Raw genomic sequence first — 25,913 nt, 5'->3', positions numbered from 1 at the left:
GATACCGAATCCATCCCCTCCTTCTCCTATTGATGCTCCATCAGTGATATTCTCTGGAAATAGGGGAACATCTTCCTCACCCCGAGGACGGGGCAGAAATATGAGAGGGGGTCGAATTATGAGAGGGGCTGAAAATAGAGGTGGTAGAATGGGTCAGAATTCTTTTCGTACTGATCCTCAAATTTTCACTTATTGTGGCCGTCAGAACCACCTTGTGGCATCATGCTGGAAACTTCATGGCAAGCCTGATTGAGCCACAGCTAACCCAGTCTCAGTTAATGTTGAGAAAAATGAAGATAAGACTGAATCACCATCCGAAAATGTGACTCTTACGGCTGAGGACTATGCTGCATTTTAGAAAATGAAGTCCTTCATGGAATCATCTATTCCCTCATCATCTATTGCAGCCACAACTATTGCCTCAGGTATGCTTTCTTCCTCTTCTTCCTCTTCCTCATGGATCATCAACTCCGGGGCCTCCGAACATCTATCAGGTAACAAACACTTATTGCAGTCCTTATCTCCTTGTTATCCTCATAAATTCGTTACTATTGCTAATGGTACCCAAACCAAGGTCCTTGGCAAAGGTTCCTCCTCTCTTACTTCATCTATTTCCCTTCAAGATGTTTTTTTGTTCCTCAATTTCCTTTAAATTTGCTCTCGGTTAGCCAATTGACCAAACAATTAAATTGCTCTATCACCTTCTCACCGTCTTCTTGTGTCTTTCAGGATCTCACTACTAAGCGGGTGATTGGTGGCAGCCATGAAAAGGGGGGTTTGTACTACTTCACTCTTCCACTATTAGCTGCATTATCGTCCACTACATCTGAGGCCCAACTTTGGCACAACCGACATGGTCATCAGTCTACCCCTTCACTTCGTTCTTTGGTTCCATCTTTAAAAGGACTTTCTAATATCAGTTGTGAGGTTTGTCAATTAAGTAAACATGTCAGGAGTACATATTCTCCTCGTCTTACAATTACAAGTACTGCTCCGTTTGAGCTAATACATTCTAATGTATGGGGCCCTTTATGTGTCTCAAATATTTCCCAAGTTAAATATTTTGTCATTTTTGTTGATGATTTTACTCGAGTGACTTGGTTATTTCTATTTAAAGAGCGTTCCGAAATTCATCCTTTGTTTAAAAATTTTCATGCTATAGTCTTGACACAATTTGGGAAGAAAATTCAAACCCTTAGATCTGATAATGCTAAGGAATACATGTCTCATGACTTCAAATCATTTTGTGAGAGTAATGGGCTTATTCATCAAACATCATGTGCCTATACTCCTCAACAAAATGGTGTTGCTGAAAGGAAGAATCGTCATCTTCTTGAAGTTGCTCGGGGCCTCCTCTACTCCATGAAGGTACTCTATTTCTATTGGCCTCATGCTATACTTACAGCATGCTTTCTCATTAATAGGTTACCTTTATCAGTCCTTCATCATAAAACTCCTTACTCTATGTTATTTAATGGTGAAGATCCTTTTTCTCTTCCTTTGAAAGTGTTTGGATGTACGTGTTTTGTTCATGTTACATCTCCACATAACAATAAACTTGATCCTCGATCTATGAAGTGCATTTTTTTGGGATACTCTCGCACCCAGAAAGGTTATGTCTGTTATAATCCTACCCTTCGGAGGATGTTTATCTCTAGGGATGTGACTTTCTTTGAGGACACTCCCTTCTACTCCTCCCATGATGCTCCTCCAGGATGGAATTGTCCTTCTACTACTCGTTGTCCTCTTGTGCCATTCAATCTTGAAGTGGATCCATCCCCTGATGCACCAGTCGTACCTTCACCTGTGGAGTTGTCAGATCCACCTGAGGTAAGTCCTTCTCCTCCTATGTATGGGCCTGAATTTGATACTCGGCCTATTGCTTTAAGAAAAGAACGTCGCTCCTATACTACTTCTCATACTATCTCAAATTTTATGTCTCACCATCTCTTGTCTTCCGAGTGTTTTCAATTTCTTGTGTCACTTTCTTCTACTTCCTTTCCATAGTCGTATCAGGAGGCCCTGAGACATCCAGGATGGAAGGCAGCTATGGATGAAGAAATGCACGCCTTATATGAAAACCAAACCTGGTACTTAACATCACTCCCGAAAGGTAAAAGATCGGTTGGTTGTCGATGGGTTTTTTCGGTAAAACATAATCCGGATAGATCGGTTGCTCGTCTTAAAGCTCGACTGGTTGCTAAGGGCTATACGCAGTGCTATGGGATAGATTATGAGAAGACCTTCTCTCCTGTTGCAAAATTGAATTCGGTACGCATCATCTTATCTATTGCTGCTAACTCCTCATGGCCCGTCTATCAGTTGGATGTTAAAAATGCTTTTTTAAATGGTGATATCAGTGAGGAAATTTATTATTCAACCACCTGGTTATGTGGTTGAGGGGGAGTCAGTATGCCGATTAAAAAAGTCTTTATATGGGCTTAAGCAGTCCCCTCGGGCTTGGTTTGATAAATTTAGTCAAACACTCCTACGGTTTGGTTTTCATCCATGCTCAGTTGGTCATTCCGTATATTATAAAGATATGGTCAAAGGGAAAATATTATTGGCCGTATACGTGGATGATATTATCTTAACCGGTGATGATGCTTTGAGCATACAAGAGGTGAAACAGATGATATGTCAAGAATTCAAGACTAAAGACCTTGGTATGCTTAAATATTTTTTGAGTATAGAAGTTCTTCAATCCAAACATGGGATAATATTGTCTCAAAGGAAATATGTCTTGGATCTCCTTGAAGAAACAGGAATGAAGGGTTCTAGACCAGTTGACACACCTATAGATACAAATGTAAAAAAATTATGTGCCACAAATGAAGAAGATATTGATATTGGCAAATATCAAAGACTCGTGGGAAAACTGATTTATCTCACGATAACTAGGCCAGACATATCATATGTTGTAAGTGTGGTGAGTCAATTCATGCACAAACCACAAATTACCCACAGGCAGGCTTTAGAGAGAATATTACGTTATCTAAAAGGTGCTCCAGGAAGAGGATTGTTGTATAAAAAATATGGGCACTTCAATATAGAAGGTTTCTCAGATGCAGATTGGGCTGGATCTCCTGATGATAGAAAATCTACATCAGGATATTATACTCTGGTTGGGGGAAACATGGTTACATGGAAAAGTAAGAAGCAAAATGTGGTTGCAAGATCTAGCACCGAAGCAGAATACAGAGTTATGGCCCACACCGCTAGTGAACTTTTATGGATTAGGACCCTTCTTACCGAACTAGGTTTTTATAAAAGGGGGTCCATGAATTTGCATTGTGATAATCAAACAGCTATTCATATCACTTCAAATCCAGTTTTTCATGAAAGAACTAAACATATTGAGGTGGATTGTCATTTTATACGGGAGAAGTTTCAAGCAGGAATAATCTCTCTCAAACATGTGTCATCTCAAGAGCAAGTAGCTGATATTCTCACTAAACCCGTTACATCTAAAATCCTATCGTTTATATGTGGCAAGCTGGGTATTTATGATGTCTTTTCTCCTCCAGCTTGAGGGGGAGTGTTGGAAGATGGGCTCAAGACCACGAGCTCAAGACAAGAAGCCCACACGTCAAAGGAGTGGCATATGTGTAAAATATGGTACTTTCCATAAAGATGGTATAGAAGTGTAAATATGTGTTCCTTTTATGTCTTTTATTTTATCAAGTTGTAGCCCTAAGGGTATTGTAAAACTATAAATAAAGGCATTGGCTAAGAGGTAGGGCATTGAAGGACTCTCCTCTCTTTCCACAAATTCGTCCAGCCCTCATTTTTCTTTTTGACCCTCTTCTCCCTTAATCCAAACTCTCTTCTTCCACGTTCTTCCTCTTCTCTTCTCCTTCTCTCTTCTTCTTCTTCTTCTTTCTTGTTGATCTAAAGTTCCTTTCATGAGATCCTAAATTCTACAATTCTTCTTGCCATTTAGACTCAATTTAATTATAAAACCCTTATCTTCATAAAATATAATTATAAGAAGATAAATAATCTGATAGATTTCGGTCTCTATCACCTGGCCCAACTAAGCACACTTCTCCTATTTTTCCAGCATGACCATTGACTCTTCAAAGATCAATATCTCCATATAAAAAACACGAATCAAGAATCTTTTGAATAGTTAAGAAAATATACTTATAGATATTTCTTTTTATATATAAATTTTCATTCTTGATAGCATAAAATACCTCGGAAGTTCAATATTTCTACTGTTGCTCTAACATCTTTTTCAATCTGACCTTTGCTGCTTCAAATATCGATTTCTCTTTTAGATAAATCAGATAGAAAATTTGTTGAATATGTAAGATAATAGATTTACATATATTTCTTTTGATATATTTTTCTTTATATAAAGTCTCGTTCTTGATAGCATAAATACCTCGGCAGTTGAAGCTTTTTGCTGCTGCTCAACATCTTTTGCAATCTGACCTTCGCTGCTTCAAATATAAATTTATCATTGTAGAAAAATCAGATAGAAAATTGGTTGAATAGGTAATATAATAGACATATAAATTTTTTTTTATATATTTTTCTCTATATAAATTCTTGTTCTTGATAATATAAAATACCTCCGAAGTTGAAGCTTTCAGCTGCTGCTTGAACCACTTTTGTAATCTGACCTTCGCTCATTCAAATATCAATTTATCTTTGTAGATAACTCCGATTGAAAAAAATCATTTTTCTTTGGAAACTAGACTCAAATATCATTTTTTTAATATATAGAGGTTAAAAACGCTATTAAAACTATGGGTGTAGGGACTGAAAAAAATAACTATGAAGCTAGACTTAGGGTTTAGGGTTTAGGGTTTAGGGTTTAGAGAAAATGATCTCATTTTCTCTGTGGGTTGACCAAGTCAACTCATAGAACCTTCTCTGATACCATGTTGAATTTATGTAAAAAATAAATACTTCATCGACTTCATTAACTTATTTTAATCAGAGTACATGAACCGCTATTTATAATAGAGAAAGGTTAGTAGAGTCCAATTACAATAAAACTACCTTTGTCCCAATTACACCCAAACTCTAACACTTAAAGGATAAGCCTTAGCATAATTAAATAACTCAATATAATAGATGAAAACATAACTCAAACTAGAACTCTTTTATGAGTACGTGACCATAACATAAAGATGTCAGCTCGTGGTTATCTTTGTGAGTCCTTCTTGATCATCCAACCAGCTTGTGTCCTTCTTGATCTTCCAACTAATGTGATAAGGATGCCGGCTCATGGTAATCATGGTGGGTCCTACTTCTTATGTGCTTGGACCCATCTTGTGGGCCTTCATTGGTCATGGAGCCCATCTTCCAATATTTTTCAAGGGAGAATCTTTGGTGCTTTCAAAGAGCAAACCACATCGTTGAGATTTAGTGAAAAATTTGTTGAGAGCCTTGAGCCCAATAGAAGCGGGGGACATTGGGTCACCTTGCCTGATCCACTTTAAGGCACTAAAGAAGCCTAGAATGTTCATTGAGACAGAGGAATTTTCTGATGATATGCAATTTTTATTCTAAATCCTCTGGTGTTGTCGGACACCATCTTCTACATGCTTTTGGATGTTGGTTCGTATTTTCTCTTTGTTTTTTATATTTATATGAATGTGATAGTGCTCTATATCTATTTATTTATTTATTTATTTATTTAATCTATTTTTTCAGTTTCTGATATGGATTTGGTTCTTTGCTTTCATCTATTGTCTCTATTCCTTTCCTCAACTTCCTTCATCACTACTACTTCCTCTTCATGACTTCCTATCTTGTTGAGGATTTTTTTATTTTTTTGGTCATTGAAGTAATTCGGTTGTCAACTATACAAATCAAAACAAGCAAAACTTAAACAAACCTCAATGCATCCAGTCATTCCTTGTTATGTACAATATTTTCTATCTTGTCATATTCTTAATAAACTTATTTAAATTTGATAAGCTTTTATTTTGGACTTCACATTTGATATCTTGTTATTTATTGTTTAATATTTTATGTTTTAGGCTCTGAAAATTGAGTGATGATCTCAATCTCAATGAGATTGATTGTGTAGGTCTGCTGGTTTCTGCCAATCAAGAGGTAATAATCATCGCCCCATGTTTAAATACTTTAGATGACTAAATCCTGTAGAATCTTGTCAAATACTAACTTGTTTGTTGGGGATTCTACTCTCTTAGGGCTTTAACCCCTTTTTTTGCTCCATTTTTAATGAAAAATCACATTTTTGCTCAAGAATACTAACCTATTTGTTATTGTTAAAGTGGGGTTTGTTTGGTCGAGATCCACTAGAGATATATCGTCTTGTTGCAGGACTTTGGTATACAAAAAGTAGAGATCTCGTAACTGCATTATATGTTCTCTTAAGGGTAATGTGTGGACTTGAAGCTTTGTTTTTATCTTCTTCATGTTGTCCTTGTGCTCTCTTTCTGTTTAATTTGATAATTGTTAAATAAAAAGAGAGACAAGCTTTTGCACTTGCCAGGCTATTGTGCTAGACCAGGGGTTGGCAGTAGACCTCGCGGCTGACATTCAGGAAATCTTTGAAGATTTATTTAATTCTGGACTTCGGCAATGGATGATTAATCATGTAAAGATATCATCTTTTTCAAGTGCTTGAGAACATTCATTTCCAAGATTTTTCTAATTTCCTTGTTTAATGTCTTAATGTTTTTTTCAAAAAATGAGTTTGCTTATCATATTTTCTTGCATTGACATTCGTCTATGATCTAATGTCTACCATGTTGAGAATTTATTTTAACTAATCTTTTTATATTTTTTTGAAATAGTGCTGAGAATTGTATTAAACAGACAAAATTACATTGGGGGAGGGGGGTAGACCATCCCACTTAGGAAGAATAACTAGCAATTTTTAGTACCAATCAGTTTTTTTGTATCTATTTGGTTCAATTGGGGTTTAAACCCAGTTTGCATGGAACTACTAATGTTGTTTGGATTTATCTTTGTTGTTTGGATTGTTTTTTTTTCTTTATGTTTTTAATTTGTAATTTTTTTTGTGGAAGTAAGAATGTCAACACCTCCTCCTCAATTGACATCAATAATTAACACTAGTTCTAGTGTGGCCATATATAATGACTCAACTCCACCAGAGTCATATCCCTCTAGAACTATTAATGTAACAAAAGTGAGCCTAGATGAAGGTACCCTAAATGAGGATGTGACTCTACTCATAGTTCAAAAAGACAAAAAAGGTCTCATGTGTGGTTGGAATTCAAAGAAATCTCAGTTAATGGTACAAAAAAGGTTCAATGTGTTCATTGTAAAAAAAATTTGAGTGTTATTAGTAGTGGAGTGACCACACATATGAGTCAACATTTGAAACATTGTCTTGGTAGAAAAATGGCAATGAGAAAACAAAAATCATAAACTTTGAACCAGCGGGGTCTAATGTTGATCAGAGTCCATCTAGACTTCCTTTTATGGATTTTGGAGGCAAATATGATCAAGCTAAAATGAGAGTATTCGTTGCTCATTGGATTCTTATGCATGAGCATCAACTCATGATAGTAGAAGAGGAGGGATTTAATTTTTTAATGAAGATGGAAAATGTGAATTATGAAAAAATAACTTGTAAGACCATGAAGAGGGAGTGTATTGAGGCGTATGAGATAGAGAAAAAGAAATTAAAAATTTTATTAAAAGAGATTAACAAGATTAGTCTTACCACAGATCTTTGGAAGTCATAGAATCAAAAGATTGAATACATGGTTATTACTAGGCATTTTATTGACAGTAATTGGAAACTACAAAAATGAGTCTTGAATTTTGTGCATGTTCCTCCTCCTCCTCCTCCTGGTGTTGACATAACAGATGCTATTTACAAGTGTTTGAAAGATTGGGAAATCGAAAATAAAGTATTTAGTATCTCAGTTGATAATGTTGCATATAATGATGTTCGTCTGAGAGTTTTGAAAGAAGATTTTTCAAGAAAAAAAAAAACTGGTTTGTGGTGGGATGTTATTTTATGTTCGTTATTGTCCTCATATTCTGAACTTATTAGTCCAAGATGATCTTGTTTAGATTAAGGATATCATTGAGAATGTGCGTGAGAGTGTCAAATTCATAAATCTTTTTGAGGGTAGACTTTGCCCTTTTTCTAAAATTGTACAACAACTAGAACTAGGTGAAAAGAGGTTGGTTATTGATTGTCCAACTCGTTGGAACTACACTTTGACATGTTGTCTTCTGCATTAAAATTCAAAGATGCATTCCCTAGATTACAAGTTAGAGAACCAACTTATGATCATTTGCCAAGTCTTGATGAATGGAAAAAGGTTGAAATGGTGTGTGAGATTCTAGAAATTTTTAATGTATACTAATTTAATTTTTGGGAGTAACTACCCTACTTCTAATTTGTACCTTAGTGAGGTATATAGTGAAAAAGAAGTTCTAAATTTTCATTCAAGAAATGAAAATATTTTCATTAGGACAATGGTTAGTAGAATGAAAGAGACATTTGAGAAGTACTAGGGTGAAAGCAATTTGTTGATGGTTGTTGATTTAGTTTTAGATCCAAGGGTCAAATTAAGGTTGATCAAAATGTATTTTCCAGATCTATATTCTGAGGAGGAAGATACAATGAATATAAACTTAGTTCGATACACCTTATATGAGATTTACGATGAATATGTATCATTATATAATGTAGATATTAGAAATGAAGGGATTGTTTCAAGTACTAGCTCTATGGGTATTTTCACAGGTCGTAGGTCATATTCTTCATCAAGTTTAGGTTGGTCAAAGTTAATGACTTATGTGAAACAAGTGAAAGTAGTTAATTCACCAAGGTCAAAATTGGAAAATTTTCTTGAAGAAGGTGTGTATGTGAGGAAATTTCACAATATGATTTCGATGTTTTAGAATGGTGGAAAGTGAATCATATAAAATTTCGGATATTATCTAAGCTGGCAGCAGGCATCCATATAATTCCCATATCCATAGTAGCTTCAAAGTCTACCTTTAGTGTTGGTGGTAGAGTAATAGACTCATAACGTTCTTCCTTGGCTCCAAATACAATTCAAGTTTTGATTTGTGGTAGTGAATGGGTTTGGGCTTTTCACGGTGTCAAGAAAAATCAAAAGGTGAGTTTATTTTGAATAATTATTTATTATGATATTTTTTAGTATATTGTTTAGTTTTATTTATTAAAATTTTGTTTTATGATTAAACCCTGAGAAGAAGATTGTGGAGATAATGCTACCAATTACATGTTTTTTCATGTTTTTCTCATCATGGTAATTTCAATATTTTTAACTACATTAAGTAAGTAGTAGTGGAAGAAAGTTTTTTTGTCTGGCAATAATAAGTTTTATTTTTTTTTTGTTTTTGTCATATGTGGAGATTTTGCTTGTATAAAGTTTATTCATAATATCATGTAGTGTTTATGGAGTGTACGGACAATTTTATGCGGGTATTATGTACATAGGGTATGCCCAATTTTAACTAGAGGTCATGCCCAATTTTATGTAAAATGTATGCATAATTTTATATACAATTTATTTGACATGTATTTTTTGAAAAGTTTTAAATGTATGTTGGAGCTCGAACTCGAGACATGTATTTTTTGAAAAGTTTTAAATGTATGTTAGAGCTCGAACTCGGTTAAAATTATTCGGCTCGAGCTCGATAACCATTTTAGGGTCGAGACTGGGCTCGGCTCAAGCTCGAGTGTGATATATTTAAATCAAGCTCGGTTTGAACATAGGCATGTTTAGGCTCGGTTCGGCTTGATGCCACCCCTAGGCGGAACCCCTAGTGAGTCCATGACATATTGACTATTATGTCATTAAGGGTAGTGTGGGGATTTCACATTTGTAATCCGGTTGCCCTAATTTTCTCTTTATATATGGGGGCGCCATTGTTAGGGTTTTATCACCTTGACGAGTATCATCATCTCGAGGAGTATTTTGAGTTGCAGCCCAAGAGGTTAGAGAAAAACACCTGTTAGTGTGTGCGATTTTTCTTGTGAACCATTTCACTTTTATAGTGGATTACTGCAACGACGGAAGACAGGACGTAGTCTCACCTTAAGGCGAACCTATATAAATCTTGTTTGTTCTCGTGCTTGCTTTTTCTTTCTTCTGCGATTATTAATATTGATCTCGTTAGTTTGGAATTAGGGCATCTAATTCCTAACACAAATAACTTCTATTTAGCAGTATAATAACCTGTTTATGAAAGTGTTGGAACTTGCTAACCCGAGAGAGAAACCAAAAAAAGAAGAGAGCTAAATATAAAAATAGAAGAAGAAGCTCCACCAATGGAAAGTGACGCAACCTCGCAAGCTTTCCAAATTTTTCAAATAGTCTTAACTTGGTAAGTTTCCGTTTTGTATTTCAGAGTTCCATCTCTGATGTAGGAAAAGGAAACTTCCAAGTTTTGACACTTACCAAACTAATTCGACAACCTGAAGTAATTTCCAGATTGAACTGAGATTATAGAACAGAAACTTTCCAGTTATGAACTTACCAGATTGAAGCTCAACATCCAGAATTCCAGAGTTCTCGAAAAATTGAAAACTTGAAACAGATTGAGAATCAATCTACGGTGCTGCTGTTCTTCTCAATACAGTTGCCTGACGTATGAAACAAGCAGTGTTTCTGCTGTAATCTTGATGTAATACAAAGGTAAAATTTTCAATATCTTCAGCACCTTTCAGACTCATAAACTAGCAATCAGTTAATGAAGAGAGAGAGATTGTAATATGCATGGATTTGTATTGCAACTTAACGTTTGCATGGGAAGTGAATAGACCTCTGATTTTTCTCTTCATGCATGCTGGATTCGTGGGGAAAGGAAGCACAACAACCTAGATATTTTTTAAGCCTCAAAGAGAGGAAAAAACACAGCAACCAAACCAGTACAGATACTTATCTGTTTGAAGAAAACAAGTTGTTATCCGATCTCACCATGGTGTCCTTTGATCCACTGAGCAATGGAGGATAAATAGAATAATGGAATCCTGAAAATTACAGGTTAGATACCATGTTAATTTTCAGGATTTCCTGGTTGTAACAGTTGTATTTCAAGTTAAAGAAAGAAGAAGAGAAGAAGAGACAAAGTGGAGAGAGGACGGCAGTTGAGAGATGAGGGTTTACATGAGTGAAGAGGAGTGAGGATTGGGGTTCTTGATTGAATGCCTAATCCTCCCCCTTGTTCTTATTTACATTGATCAAAGATAATGTATTACATGTATGCCCTTCACCCTAATAGGTGGAAGATAAAGACAAGAAATAAAAGTTTTTTATATTATTTCTACTCATAGAGAATTATCTATTCTAACAAGATACTTCTTGGCTCTTAGGATGATAGAAATTGCTTCTATCATGTTGATTTTTAGGACTACATGGATTAGCTCTTGGAGAAACAAAAGAAGGCATGTTGGGGAGAGAATAGGAGAAAGAATGAGGTTATGGACTTGTGTCCTAACCCTCCCCTTGAAGCTCTATTTATAAATGAGTAAAACTATAATATTACAATTATTCCCCTGAAACTTAAACTAATTACATCAGTGTCATCTTTATAAGATGACTCTTTATTTACCATCATGCCACCATTCTTGCATGGGTGGGCCTTCCTTGGTCTGTGGGCTTGAGCTCACCTTCCACCTCTTTTGGATATGTGGGTCTTCCTTGGTCATGAGGCCTTGAACCCATCTTCTAACACACCTCTTTTGGACGTGTGGGCCTTCCTTGGTCATTAGGGCTTGAGACTATCTTCTAACACACCTCTTTTGGAGTGGGCTTGAGCCCATCCTCCAACACTCCCCCTCAAGCTGGGGGTGAGAGAACATAGCACTATATATAACTCTTACACGACCTAATATATTTTACTCAATCAATCTTGTAGCCCAAGATATGCCCTCCCCAGTAATTTTCACTTTACACTAGTCAAAATAATTCATCGATACCTTAAAGGTACCTTAAACCCAAGATGTCTCATTGGCAGGCATTAGAAAGGATTCTCAGATATTTGAAAAAATCTTTAGGACAAGGACTTCTATACAAGTGCCATGGATACCTCAAAATTGAAGGCTTCATTAATGTAGATTGGTTCGGATCTCCAGATGACAAAAAAGCCCACTTCAGGATATTGTACTCCAATTGGAGGCAACTTGGTGATGTAGAGTAAAAAATAAAATATAGTTTCAAGATCCAATGTCGAAGCTAAATATAGAGCTATGGCGTATACAATAATTGAACTCTAATGGGTTAAATCCTCCTTAGAAAAGTTGGGTTTCAACATTGGTGGAGCGATGGATGTCCACTGTAATAGTCAAGCTGCAATCCACATTGCCTCCAACCCAATATTTCACGAGAGAACTAATCATATTGAGGTGGACTATCACTTTGTCAGAGAAAAGTTACAGGCTGGAATTATATCTCTTACACATGTGTCTTCTCACAATCAACTTGTTGATATAGTCACAAAACCAATCAGCTCAAAACCATGTTGGGCATATATGATGTCTTTTCACCACCAACTTGAGGGGGAGTGTCAAGCTTCAATGGCAATAATGTAATACCCTTTATTTTTCTCCTATTCACACCTTTTAAGGTGAAGGGTATACTTATAATTGTTGTATTTGTGACCACTATAAATGAAGCTTAATGGGGAGGATTAGCTCATTCCAATGAGCTCTAATCTCTTCCCACTTTCTCCTCTACGTGCTCCACCTTCTCCACTCTAGATGTCCCTTTCTTTTCTCCTTCTTCTCTTCTTCTCTTCTCCTTCTTCTTCTTCTTCCTTCTCTCCTCTTTCTTCCTCTCCTATATCACTCATGACCCTCAGATCATAGATGATGGAGTCTTGAAAAAACCAAAGGAGAAAATCAAAAAATTAAACGAAGAAGAACAAGGCCAAATCAATCAACTACATGAAGAAAATCATGATCCAAAATTAACAGAAGAAGAAAGGAATGATTAAACATTGATTTGTATTGATTTATGTCAAGAGACCTAGATGACACCTATTGGCCCACGTGGCTTCTCAAGGAAGGGTTGAATTGAGATTAACAAGTTAAAAGAGAGTTGTGTGTGTTAGGAATTAGACGCCCTAGTAATAATAAACACGGAAGAAGGAAAAACAAGCACGAAAAAACAATGAGATTTATACAATTTTGCCTCAAGGTGCGACTACGTCCTATGTTTCACAGCTGCAGTAATCAACCATGAAGATGAAATAGTTTATAAAAGAAATCGCACACTTATAGGTGTTGTCTCTAACCTCTTTTGGGCTGCAACTCAAAGTCCTCTGTGATGATAAAACCCTAACAACGACGCCCCCAAATATAAAGAGAAAATTTGGGAAACCGGATTACAAGTGTGAAATCCCCAATGGCGACCCACATACCGACTCAATGTAAGACGTTAATTAGGCTCCACAAAATAAATATCTCCCATTTGAAGAATAATCCATCATCAATTTCTTCTCTGCAACGGCAACAACTTCTCAATCCTCAGAGAGAAGTCCAACTGAAGTTACACACAACTTCAGTTTCTCAATTGTAATAGTCTTTGTCAACATATCAGCCGGATTTCAACTTCCTTCAAACTTCTCAAAGTGAAAAGACTCCATCCTCCAGAGCCGATCTGATAAAGTGATAACACAATTGTATGTGCTTTGTTCTGGAATGAAAAAAAAGATTATTTATTAAATGAATAGCACTTTGACTGGCACAATACAACACATTTTTTCCTTGCTTCAGACCTAATTTTTCAAAGGAAGACAGCAACCATACCATCACTTTGTTGGCTTCAGTCACGGTGACATATTCTACCTAAATAGTGGAAAGAGAAACTATCTTCTGCAACTTAGAGACACAGCTAACTTCTATACCACCCAATGTGTATACATATCCAGTGGTACTCTTCCTGCCATCAATGTCTCTAGCCATGTCAGCATCTACATAACCCTGTAATCCAGAGTCTGACTTTCCGAAATATAAGGTTGAGTCTACATTGCCTCTAAAATAGCTGAGAATCCACTTCACTACTTCCCAATATTGTTTCCCGAATTACTAGTATATCTGCTTACAACTCCCACTGCATGACCTATGTCTGGTCTAGTGCATACCATAGCATACATAAGACCGCCAATAGCATAAACACCAGGCACATTGGCCATGTAGGATTGTTCCTGCTCTATAGAAAGTGATTGCTCCTTAGATAGCCTAAAGTGACTAGCCAAAGGAATACTCAATGGCTTTGCATCATTCATGCTAAATCTACTCAACACCTTCTTCACATATGCTTCTTGTGACAGTTTCAAGACATCAGCATCTCTAGTAATGCTCATCCCAATGATTTTTTTTGCAGCACCCAAATCCTTCATTGCAAACTTCTTGGACAATTCCCTTTCCATCTTATCTTTTTTCTGTTTGCAAGCACCTGCTATCAACATTTCATCAACATATAGCAACAAAATGATATAGGAGTCATCAAGCTTCTTCACATAACAACAATGATCAACCTAGCACCTCAAGAAACCATTACAACTCATAAAAGTGTCAAACTTCTTATACCATTGTCTTAGAGCCTATTTAAGACCATACAAGCTCTTTTGAAGGTTGCACACCATTTTCTCCTTTCCCTATGCTTTGAAACCCTATGGTTGCATCATGTAAATTTTTTCCTCCTAATCACCATGAAGAAAGGTTGGCTTTACATCCAACTGCTCTAAGTTCAAGTCTTCAATTGCCACTAGTCCAAGCATTGTTCTAATGGTAGTCAATTTCACTATTGGAGAGAAAATCTCAGTGTAGTCAATGCCTTCTTTTTGTTGAAAGCCCATTACCACCAGTCTTGCCTTGTACAGCTTGCTACCATTATGTTCGTCTTTTATTTGGTACACCCATTTATTTTGCAAGGCCTTCTTTTCTTTTGGTAACTTGATCAACTGCCATGTTTGATTGGATAAAAATAAATCCATCTCGTCGTCCATGGCCAACTCCCACTTGGTTGATTCATCAACTTGCACGCCTTCCTCATAACTCTCTGGTTCACCTTTATCAATCAATAGAATATAATTTAGTGCAGGGGAGTACCTCTATGGTCATCTACTAGTTCTGGCAGATCTCTTGAGTTCAGTCACAGGAATGTTCTGATTTATTTCCAGGGGTATACTTTCATGGCCTTCATGAGCAATATTCTCCATCTCAATAACTGGAAGATCTCTGAAGTGAATCACTTCAAACTTCTTGATTTCATCACTTGTGCTCTTAGACTCTATTCTCAACTTGTCTTTATACAGGGCACCTTCATTGAAGATCATGTCCTTGCTCTTGATAACCTTACAACTTTGATCATTCCAGAAGCGATAACCAAACTTGGTAGCACCATAGCCAATAAAGAAACATATCTTAGATTTAGCATCAAGTTTACATCTAACAAAAGAATCAATGTGAATATAAGAAACCCAACCAAAAACTTTCAAGAAAGAAAGGTTTACCTTTTTGCCGCTCTGGACCTTTCTAGTATTTTTCAATCCAATGGAGTTGCGGTACCTCTATTGATCAAATAGGCAGCGGTGATAATAGCCTCAGACCTGAACATCATTGGCACTCCTGCATGAAATATCATGCTCCTAGCATCGTTCAAAGTTTTGTTCATCCTCCCAACCACACCATTTTGTTGAAGTTTTCCAAGAATGATCTTCTTTATCTTCATTCCATTATCAACATAGTACCCATTGACATCATCATCTATGTATTCTCGCCCATTATTTGACTACAGACATTTTACCTTAAAATTTGTCTCATTCTCAACCATTGCTCTCCATCTCTTGAAGGTATGAAAGACATCAAATTTCTTTTTCCAAGAAATAAACCCATACCTTTCTTCTTGCATCATCAATAAATGTCACATAGTAGTTAGAACCACCAATGGAGGTAACAGTTGAAGCCCACAAATATGCGTGAACCAACTCCAATTTTGTTGTCTTTTGTTCCTTTCCTGCCTAAGAAAATCTAACCCTTTTCTTCTTGCCAAAATAACAGCCTTCACACTGTTTAAGTTGTGGAGCCTAATTAACGCCTTACGCTGAGTTTGGGAATTTCACTCTTGTAATGCAATTGCCCTAATTTTCACATTATAATTGAGGGGCGCTACTATTAGGGTTTGAATTATCTTAATCTGAGGAGTGTATCGAGGTGCAGCCCGAGAAGTTAGAGAGAAAGACCTGTAAGTGTGTGATTTCTCTTGTAAACTATTTCATCTTCATAGTGGATTACTACAGCAACGGAAAACAAGACATAGTCTCACCTTAAGGTGAACCTGTATAAATCTTGTTGTCTTTATTTTGTGCTTGTTTGCCCCTTCTTCCATGTTTACTATTATTGCTTTCATTAGTTTGGAATTAGGGCGTTTAATTCCTAACAAGTGGTATCAGAGCTTTAGTTCATGATTCTGAGCAATCCCTAGCAGAGAAGGATGGATCGGCACTAGGAATCAACAAGTTTGATGGTATGGATTTTGTGTTCCGGAGGATGCAAATCAAAGATTATTTGTATAGTAAAAAGCAGCACGCACCACTTTTGGATATGAAACCAGAAGTTATGAAAGATGATGAATGGAATCTCCTTGATAGACAAGTGTTGGGAGTAGTCCTGTTAACACTATCGAAGAACATTGCCCACAATGTGGCATTGGAGAAAACCACAGTAGGGATGATGAAGATTCTATCCGACATGTATGAAAAGCCTTCTGCAAATAATAAGGTACATCTCATGACAAAATTCTTCAATTTAAGGAAGATAGAAATACATTAGTTGCATTGCATTTCAAGAAGTTTAGCATGATTGTCAATCAATTGACATTCGTTCAAAATAAATTTGATGATGTGGTTCGTGCTTTAATTCTTTTGGAGTCTCTGCCAAATTGTTGGGGGCCTATGAGGGCTGCGGTTAGCAACTCTGTAGGCAACAGGAAGTTGATCTTTAATGATGTTCAGGAAACCATTCTCATGGAGGAAGTTTTTAGAAAGGACTCTGAAGAATCATCGACATCTAATTCTAACCTAAGTGTCGATACTAGGGGCAGGAATTTTGAGAGGAATTCCAACAAGGGCCAAGGTAGAGGGACGTCAAGGAATGGTAGAAGCAAATCCAAATTTGGAAGGAATGTGGAATGTTGGAATTGTGCAAGTCTGGTCACATAAAGAAGAATTGTAGAGCACCAAAGAAGGATGAAATGAAAAAAGATGTTTCAAATGCGTTGACTGAAGAGGTACAAGATGCTCCATTCTTGTCGGTTGATAGTCCTATTGACTCTTGGGGTCATAGATTCAGGAGCTTCGTTTCACACCACCACACATCGTGAGATCATGGAGAATTAAGTTGTTGGAGATCATGGGAAAGTGTATCTTGTTGATCGAGAACTTTGGATATTATTGGTATTGGTAATGTAAGTTTGAGGATGTTAAACGGGACAGTGTGGAAAATTCACAAGGTGAGGCATGTACCAAAACTGATGCATACTCTGATCTCAATGGGGCAACTTGATGATGAAGGTCATAATGTGACTTTTAATAGTGCTGCCTGGAAAATCACAAAGGGATCCATGGTTGTTGCACGAGGAGTTAAAACTGGAACTCTTTACATCACCTCCAGTTGTAGAGACACGGTTATAGTCGTTGATGTTGTTACTGATTCTGACTTGTGGCATTATAGGCTCGATCACATGAGTGAGAAGGGAATAAAAGTGCATTAATCCAAACGGAAGCTACCAGGGTTGATAACTACAAATAAAAGTTTTTGTGAAAGATGTATTTTCGGGAAGCAAAAAAGGGTTATCTTTTCTAAGGTTGGAAAGGGGCAAAAGACAACAAAATTGACATTTATTCACACAGATGTGTGGGGCCTTCAATTGTTACTTCTCTTGGTGGTTCTAACTACTATGTGATATTTATTGATGATGCAAGCAGAAAGGTATGAGTTTATTTCTTGAAAACGAAATATGATGTCTTTGATACCTTCAAGAGATGTAGAACAATGGTTGAGAATGAGATAGATAAGAAAGTGAAGTGCTTGCAGTCAGATAATGGGGGAGAATACATAGATGATGATTTCAAGCGGTACTGTGTGGGTAATGGAATCAAGATGAAGAAGACCATTCCCGGAAAACCTCAACAGAATGGTGTGCCTGAGAAGATGAACAAAACTTTGAACGAGCGTGATAGGAGCATGAGATTACATGCAGGATTGCCAAAGATGTTTTGGTCTGAGGCTATTAGAACTGCTGCCTATTTGATCAATAGATGTCTCTCAACACCATTGGATTGAAAAATACAAAAAGAGGTCTGGAGCGGCAAAGAGGTAAATTTTCTTTCATAAAAGTGTTTGGTTGTGTTTCTTATATTTACACTGATTCTACTGCTAGAAGTAAACTAGATGCCAAATCTAAATTATATTTCTTTATTGGCTATGGTAGTACTGAGTTGGTTCTCATTTCTAGGATGACCAAAGTGATAAGGTTATCAGGAGCAAGGACAGAGTCTGAGAGCATAAGTGATGAAGCCAAGAAGTTTAAAGTGGTTCAATTGAGAGATCTTCCAACTATTGAGATAGAGAATATTACTAAGAAAGACAAAGAGAATATACCCCAAAAAGTAAATTAGAACATTCTTGTGACTGAACTCAGGAGATCTTCCAGAACTAGCAGACCACCATAGAGATACTCCCCTGCACTTATTATATTTTCTTGACTAATAAAGGTGAATCAGAGAGTTATGAGGAAGTTGTGCAAGTTGATGAATCAACCAAGTGGGAGTTGGCCATGCGGGATGAGATGGATTCATTATTATCCAATCAGATATGGCAATTGACCGAGCTACCAAAAGGAAAGAGGGCCTTGCAGAATAAATGAGTGTACAGAATAAAAGACGAACATGATGGCAACTAGCGGTTCAAGGCAAGACTGGTGGTAAAGGTCTTTCAACAATAAGAAGGCATTGACATCACTGAGATTTCCTCTCCAGTAGTGAAATTGACTACTATTAGAACAGTGTTTGGACTAGTGGAAAATGAAGACTTTCACTTAGAGCAGTTGGATTTAAAGACAACATTTCTTCATGGTGATTTGGAGGAAGAAATTTTAATGATGCAGCCATAAGGTTTCAAAGCACAAAGAAAGGATAAAATGGTGTCAATGAAGTATTTCACTTTTATAAATAGAGGTTCATGTACTCTGATTACAACAAGTTATTGATGTCAATGAAGTATTTCACTTTTACATAAATTCAACACTTTAGATATGGAAGATATAGAATCCAAGAGAAGAACTTTTCTTTTCTAAATCAACTTAGGCAGCTCCTTCAAACCAAATAACCCATGCAATCTTCACATCTTCAAGATTGAGCAACACTTCCATATTTCATAATCCGAGTAGGAAAAAAAATTGGAATTTTAAAATCATTTTTATGATACCATGTTGATTTCAGGATTCCATACTATAAGGTCTTCAACTTAAGGCAATGGAAGAGAGATGAAAGAAGGAGAAGAGGAGAAGTAGAGAAGAGAGAAGAGATGAGAGAGGACGACTGAGAGAAAGGGATATTAGTGAGCACGTTGAGGAGAGAAAAAGAGAGGAGAATTAGGGTTGTGGACTTGTGTCCTAAATCACCCCCTTAAGCTTTATTTATATATGTCAATAATACAAAAAGCATAAGTGTACCCTTCACCCTACTAGAAGTGAATAAGGGACAAAGATCATAAGATGATTACATCAATTACAGCTTGTCTAAATCTTCTAACATGAATCTCTCAAGGAGAAGTATCTCTCCAAGTAAGGGTGTAATTTTTACCTTTCTTTTATTTGTATTTGTGAAAGGTTCATCTAGAACCTATTTAATCAAGATAGGAAGGCCTACCTAGAGCTAGAATCTAGCAGCAATCTCTTGGGAATATTGGGATTATACATATCATGTATTGACCTACACGCGGCCAAAGAGATAAGGAATCTCTTTTGTAATTTCCAGCTATTAGAGCATATAATTGGCTTTTCCTAAGCAAAGGTTCTTCGGTGATCACTATAACTAGGGGACATCAATAACAATGATTTTATTTGTCCATGTGGTGTAAGCGTGTTATATTTAACTTGAATTGTTTGTAAGCATGATTTTTTTTAGTTACACTCACAACTCACTTTTAATTTGATTATCTCAATTCACCCCCCTCTTGAGAAGCCACCTGAGCACATCCAACACATTGCCAACGACCGACTCTTCCATGTATTTCAAACTATCTTTATTCAAAAATATTTTGATATTTTTTGTGTTTGATATAGATGCGTATATCATACACTCAATATAATCTTTTTTCCCAATACATATATACATATATATACTTATATACAAATATATACATATATATATATATATACTTATATACAGATATATACTTATATACATATATATACTTATATACATATATATACTTATATAGATATATACATATATACATATATACATATATATATATATATATATATATATATATACATATATACACAATTTGCATTTCTTTCACAAGTTTGGTGTCTCAAGATTTTGTTGTCATTATTCTAACTACAGCTCCATTTTCAAGAAACCAAAAGGGGGATAAACTAAACTTAACTCCTAAGATTAAAGTTGAAATGAAAATTTTCTACCAAGTTTTAATAGGGCTGAAAAATGCTCAATCTTAGAGCAAATAGAAATGAGAACAAACATCTTGCATTAAGGGGGAGCTTAATTCAAAACTAAATCAATCAAAATATGGGGATTAAGTTCAAAACAAATATAAATATATATATATACACAAATTCAAATTAGTAAGCATTGCATGATATTCTCTCATGTTGTTTTAACAATGGGTTTGTCATCTTAAAAACGTGGGAGAATGTTGGGCCAAAATTCCTATATGATTCCAAATTTAGATGATAAGAAAGTAAGACACTTAATTTTGGTCTATGACTGAAACATTGGAAGGAAACAAAAGCATCTAAGAATTTTTTTTAAAAGATTCAAATCCATAATAAAGAAGTCAACACATCAACAAGAAGAAGCAAAATAAGAAGTTGAACCCCACTTATAGTAATCTTTGAATTTAAAAAGGAGGCAACCCTTCTACTAAAGCTAAAAAATAATTGAGTGCATGAGTGAGGAGTCGACCCCATCAAATGAAGAAAAAGAAATCATAACCTATTGAAGAAAAAGGAAGCACTCAAGTACATAACGGAGGAGTCGATCCCTATATTGTAGATATAGAAGAAGTTGAACCCACAAAAGAGTCAACCCCATGAGACAAGAAGAAAAAAAAAGGGAGCCGAATCCTACTAATGAGTTTTGGATTAAAAAGAGGAGTTGATCCCTATAGGGAAGAGCACACAATAAGAGTCAACCACATAAGAAGGAGTCAATCCCATTTGAAGAGAAAGCAAGAAAAAGGAGTCAAAACCCTCTAAGAGTAAGCTTCAAATTAAACTAAGGAATCAACCCTTTTAGAGATAAAAGGCTAATAGAACTGAGCACAGAGAAGGATTCGACCACAGAAAGAGTCTTTGGAAGCAAAAGGATTCAACCCCAAAAAAAGCCAAACAACAGAAATTCAACTGTTCAGAATGTCAAAGGCTAATTCCGAGGTTATAGGTCTTCAAATTTCATAATTCACCAACCAACATATTCAGCAGCATAATAGGATTTATCGATTATTTTTTCATAAATTTTATGATTATTTTCATCAATTTTGTAATAATGCCAAAAAAAAAAAAACTTATCCACACATAACGGATAGTTTTTTTTCTGGGAAGTGTCTTATAATGTAATCATACTTGACCCAAACTTCAAAATATTATTTCTTATGAGAATTTCAAATCTCCCAAGTGTTTCCTCGAGTTCTAGTGTAATTAAGCCCAAGAAGTACTTTTGGTAAAGTTTCGCATTGAAAACTAAAGATTTATGAGCATTAATTTTAAAATATGGTTAGTCTATTTGGTTTCTATTTGTAAAATTTTGGACTTGTATTGTCACATCATTATAGGCTTTGGTTTTCACATATTACCAGCATTAACAAGTTCTCAACTACACTTGTTTTAAAATTTAAATTAGCAAAGCTACTAAAATTACAGTAGATTGACCTAAGTATTGAGTGTAATCATATAATATGGTTGGTTATCATATTTTCCCAACGAAAAGTTTATTTTAATTTGAATAGAAAAGCAAGTTGCCTTTGTATAAAAACTAAATAGAACTTGTATAAGTTGATTGGAAGTTGTCAAGAATCCCTTGCTTGGGTCTAGGTGTTTGTACCTAGAAGCTACTGACTATAAGTATCAGGGTTTGGTTACGTACTTTGATTAAGTCTCTTGACACTCTTTGTTTTATATGTCATTTAGCTATTCATAGTGAAAATTTTAATTCCAAGGAAAGGACTCCATGAGAATGGAGTAGCAATCTGAAATAATGATTGTGAATCACTATAAAAATTCTTGGTGAAATGGCTGATTATTTGATTATTTTTTAACACTTTGAATGCAATAAATTTTAATTTAGGCATAGAAATCTAATAAACCTATTCACACCCCCAACCTCACCCCCCCCCCCCCCCCCCCCTACAGTCTAGGCTTATTTTGTTAGGACCTTTCAATCTGGTGCTAAAAATCCCTTGTGGATCTAGGCCGGGTGTGCCTAGTGAACTATTGCAAATCCCTATGTGGTCCCAAGTTGTATAGCCTAGAGTTTTTAGAAAATTCCTTTGTGAGTCTGGATTAACCTAGCTCATTGTTATAATCTTATGTAAGGATGATTTTGTGTATGTTGGGTATTTTGGTCAATTGACTGGCATAAATTCTAATATAGGTAGCATTATAATTGATCATAGAGGCAATCTGTAGTAGTGTCATTGGCCAACATAAAACCAAAAAATAAACTTTGAAGTACAAACACCTTGGGAGTGAATTAACAATTCGACATAGGATTATTAGCCACTATAAATTCTTATCAGCCACTATGCTTATATGTCCTCAAGGATAATCATTATTTCGAAGCAATGCAAGAGGTATAGAACTAATTTAGTTCCCCTACTCGACGGACGCAATGTCTTAGTCATCAAGTGGGTGTTTGGAAATAAACTTGATGAAATGGGTAAAGTTGTGAGAGATAAGGCCAAAGTAGTTGTGCAAGGATACTCTTGAGAAGAAGGTATTGATTATTATGAGACTTTTGCTCTAGTAACTAGGTTAGTAGCAATTAGAATTTTACTAGCCGTTGCAAGCTCTAAGGATTTCACTCTGTATCAAATGGATGTGAAATCGCCTTTTCAATGAGCTCATAGAAGAAGACATTTATGCAGCTCAACACCTTATTTTGAGGATTTTTCAAAACTAAATCATATTTACAAGCTTGAGAAAGCCTTGTGTTGAAGAGAAAATATGAAAGAGTCTTACATCAGTCTCACAATAAGAAGTCTTATAAAACCAAAATTATTATAGAAGGAGGTCTCACAGAAGAATTTAATTGCAATTGGACTCTACTACTTTCCTTAATCATAAGTAGGGGTTCATGTACTCTTATTACAACAAGTCAATAAAAATTTTCTCTTTTTCATAAATTTAACATGGTATCATTGTAGGTTTTGTGAGTTGACAGGGTCAACCCACAGAGTTAATGTGATCCTTTTCTGATATATGATCTCTAACAGTTTAGTTGTTGATTTATTTCAAGATCGCATACTAAGATGGTTCTTCGTTGGCCTTTTTAATAACATCCCGAGCTTATAGCTGTCAATATTTCTATTCTGAGTTGATTTTCTAGACGTCTTCGTCTGGTTTGGCATCTTATATCTCGAGCATTACTCCTCATCTGGTATATCATTCTGAAAATAGAATCAATGCACGTGTTTTCAGGCTGCTGGAGGACGATGACTCTGTTGTTTTTACCGAGTTAATCAGACGGATCTTCTATTTCTATAAGTTGTTTATCAAGACTAACTCAAAGTATTAAACTTGGAATCACTTCTGTTAAATTCCATAATAGACTCTGTTATTAATCAGAGTCACATAATTGTTACTAGTTGGAAGATTTTCAACAGAAAAAATAACTTTCGATCTTGAATTTAATCTGCCAAAGAAGATGACTCTCCTGACTTTGTTTTCTATTTCGGATCGCTGGATTATTTCCTCTACCGAGAAATTTGTTTTTGTCAAGTTATTTTCTCTTACCGAATGTAAACATCTTCTAAAGTCGCTCTTTGGTTCTGTTCGTTCTTCCGTTGTTATTTCGTTGTTGGCATTTTCCTGATTCTTGTTGTTGATTGAACTCAATCTCGGCGTCATTCACTGTTGTTGCATAGCTATCCATTCTGAGTTGGAGAAGATCGCAGACTAAGCTGGTTCTACGCTCTTCTCGAACATTGTTGCTACTATTATTTTTTTGGAAATCACAGAGTTGTCTTTGCCGCTCATCCTGCTTTGCTCAACAATCACCAAAAGCCACTTCGGGAGGACGAAGACACTGGTCAAGCATGTCGGGTTCTATTTCTGTCTCATCTTCCATTTCAAGTTCTCGTTGGTTCATCGCCGGCTATTCGGGAGCCAGCACCCCAAGAAGATTCTACTCTCCCGAGTTGTTCGACACCGTGAGGAAAAAAATGTTGTTATGCACCTAGCCAATACTACCCAAAAGACCAGCCTATTAGGAGCGGAAGGCATAGGTACATAACCCAGAACCATAACATCACAGTCACACTCGCGAAAGCCGACGTCCACGGGGGCCCACTTGTGACGGCCTACTCTAGCGACGGCCCATGGTGCGGAAACACACTCAAGTCTCCTCTTCCGCTTATAGTGGTGGCCCATTGGAGCGGGAAGCACACTTTGGTCGCCCCTTCCGCTAGGTCACCCCCTCCGTAGTCGCCCCCTCCGAGATTCAAAGTCGCGACGTAGCTCTAGCTCTGATACCAAATGTTATGCACCTAGCCAATACTACCCAAAAGACAGGCATGTTAGGAGTGGAAGACATAGGTACATATCCCAGAACCATAACATATGCACTATTGTTGAATTAAATTTTCCAAACTTAGGAAAGTCATTTTAATTGAGCATTGAGCCCATCTTGGACCAAACATTATTGGGTCAACCCAACAAACCAATAACCCGAGAGTCATCCAGGTCAACTCGGTTCTGGGTCAACCTGACTCGGCCCACATATTTTCTACAACTCGATTATATTAGTCTAGTATTTGGCTTGGTTCGACTCAGTTCGGTTTGGTTCTCTATCTCTGGCTGAATTATTATCTTGGATTATTACTCGATTCCAACATACTATTTTGTGCAACTTCCTTATTTACTGATGGACTCTCTGCGGAATATTTTATGTGTTCTTATTACTCTTAAGGACTTTCATTATTTACCGGTTATCTATTGTTATACTATTGTAAATTTGGAAAGTGTTATTTGAGCATTGGCCCATTTCCGCTACTGCTATTGTGTCTCTTTGATTGAGACTTTATTTCTGAAGAAGAACTCCTTGGTTGCTTACCTTCAGTTCATTATTTGATGACTGTTTTCGGCATTAGTTCATCGAATGCGGAATTTATATTTCTTAGAAAAGTAAAGAACATGTTGGCCTCAGCATTCTATCTTCCTCTTTACCCACTACCCATTGGTTATTTGGTAGTCTTTCTCCTTCCATCCTTTAATTAACTCCCACTTACCCCTTTGGGCCAACCTCTTGTGTGTCGCTTCAATTGGTTTACGTTTATATATATATATATATATATATATATATATATATGTGTGTGTGTGTGTGTGTGTGTGTGTGTGTTTTGAGTCCATTGAGACTTTTTACATGTATATGTGCGTCTTTTATCGCCATCTTGTGAATGACATGCATTACCCACTTATCACCCATTTCTACTCTTTGAGAGT

This window comes from Aristolochia californica, unplaced genomic scaffold (genome assembly GCF_029961685.1).
Source record: "Aristolochia californica isolate CCGP_79_NKW_82.1479 unplaced genomic scaffold, dmAriCali1.0.hap1 SCAF_12, whole genome shotgun sequence".
Lineage (NCBI taxonomy): Eukaryota > Viridiplantae > Streptophyta > Magnoliopsida > Piperales > Aristolochiaceae > Aristolochia > Aristolochia californica.
Note: the sequence above shows the minus strand (reverse complement) of the source record.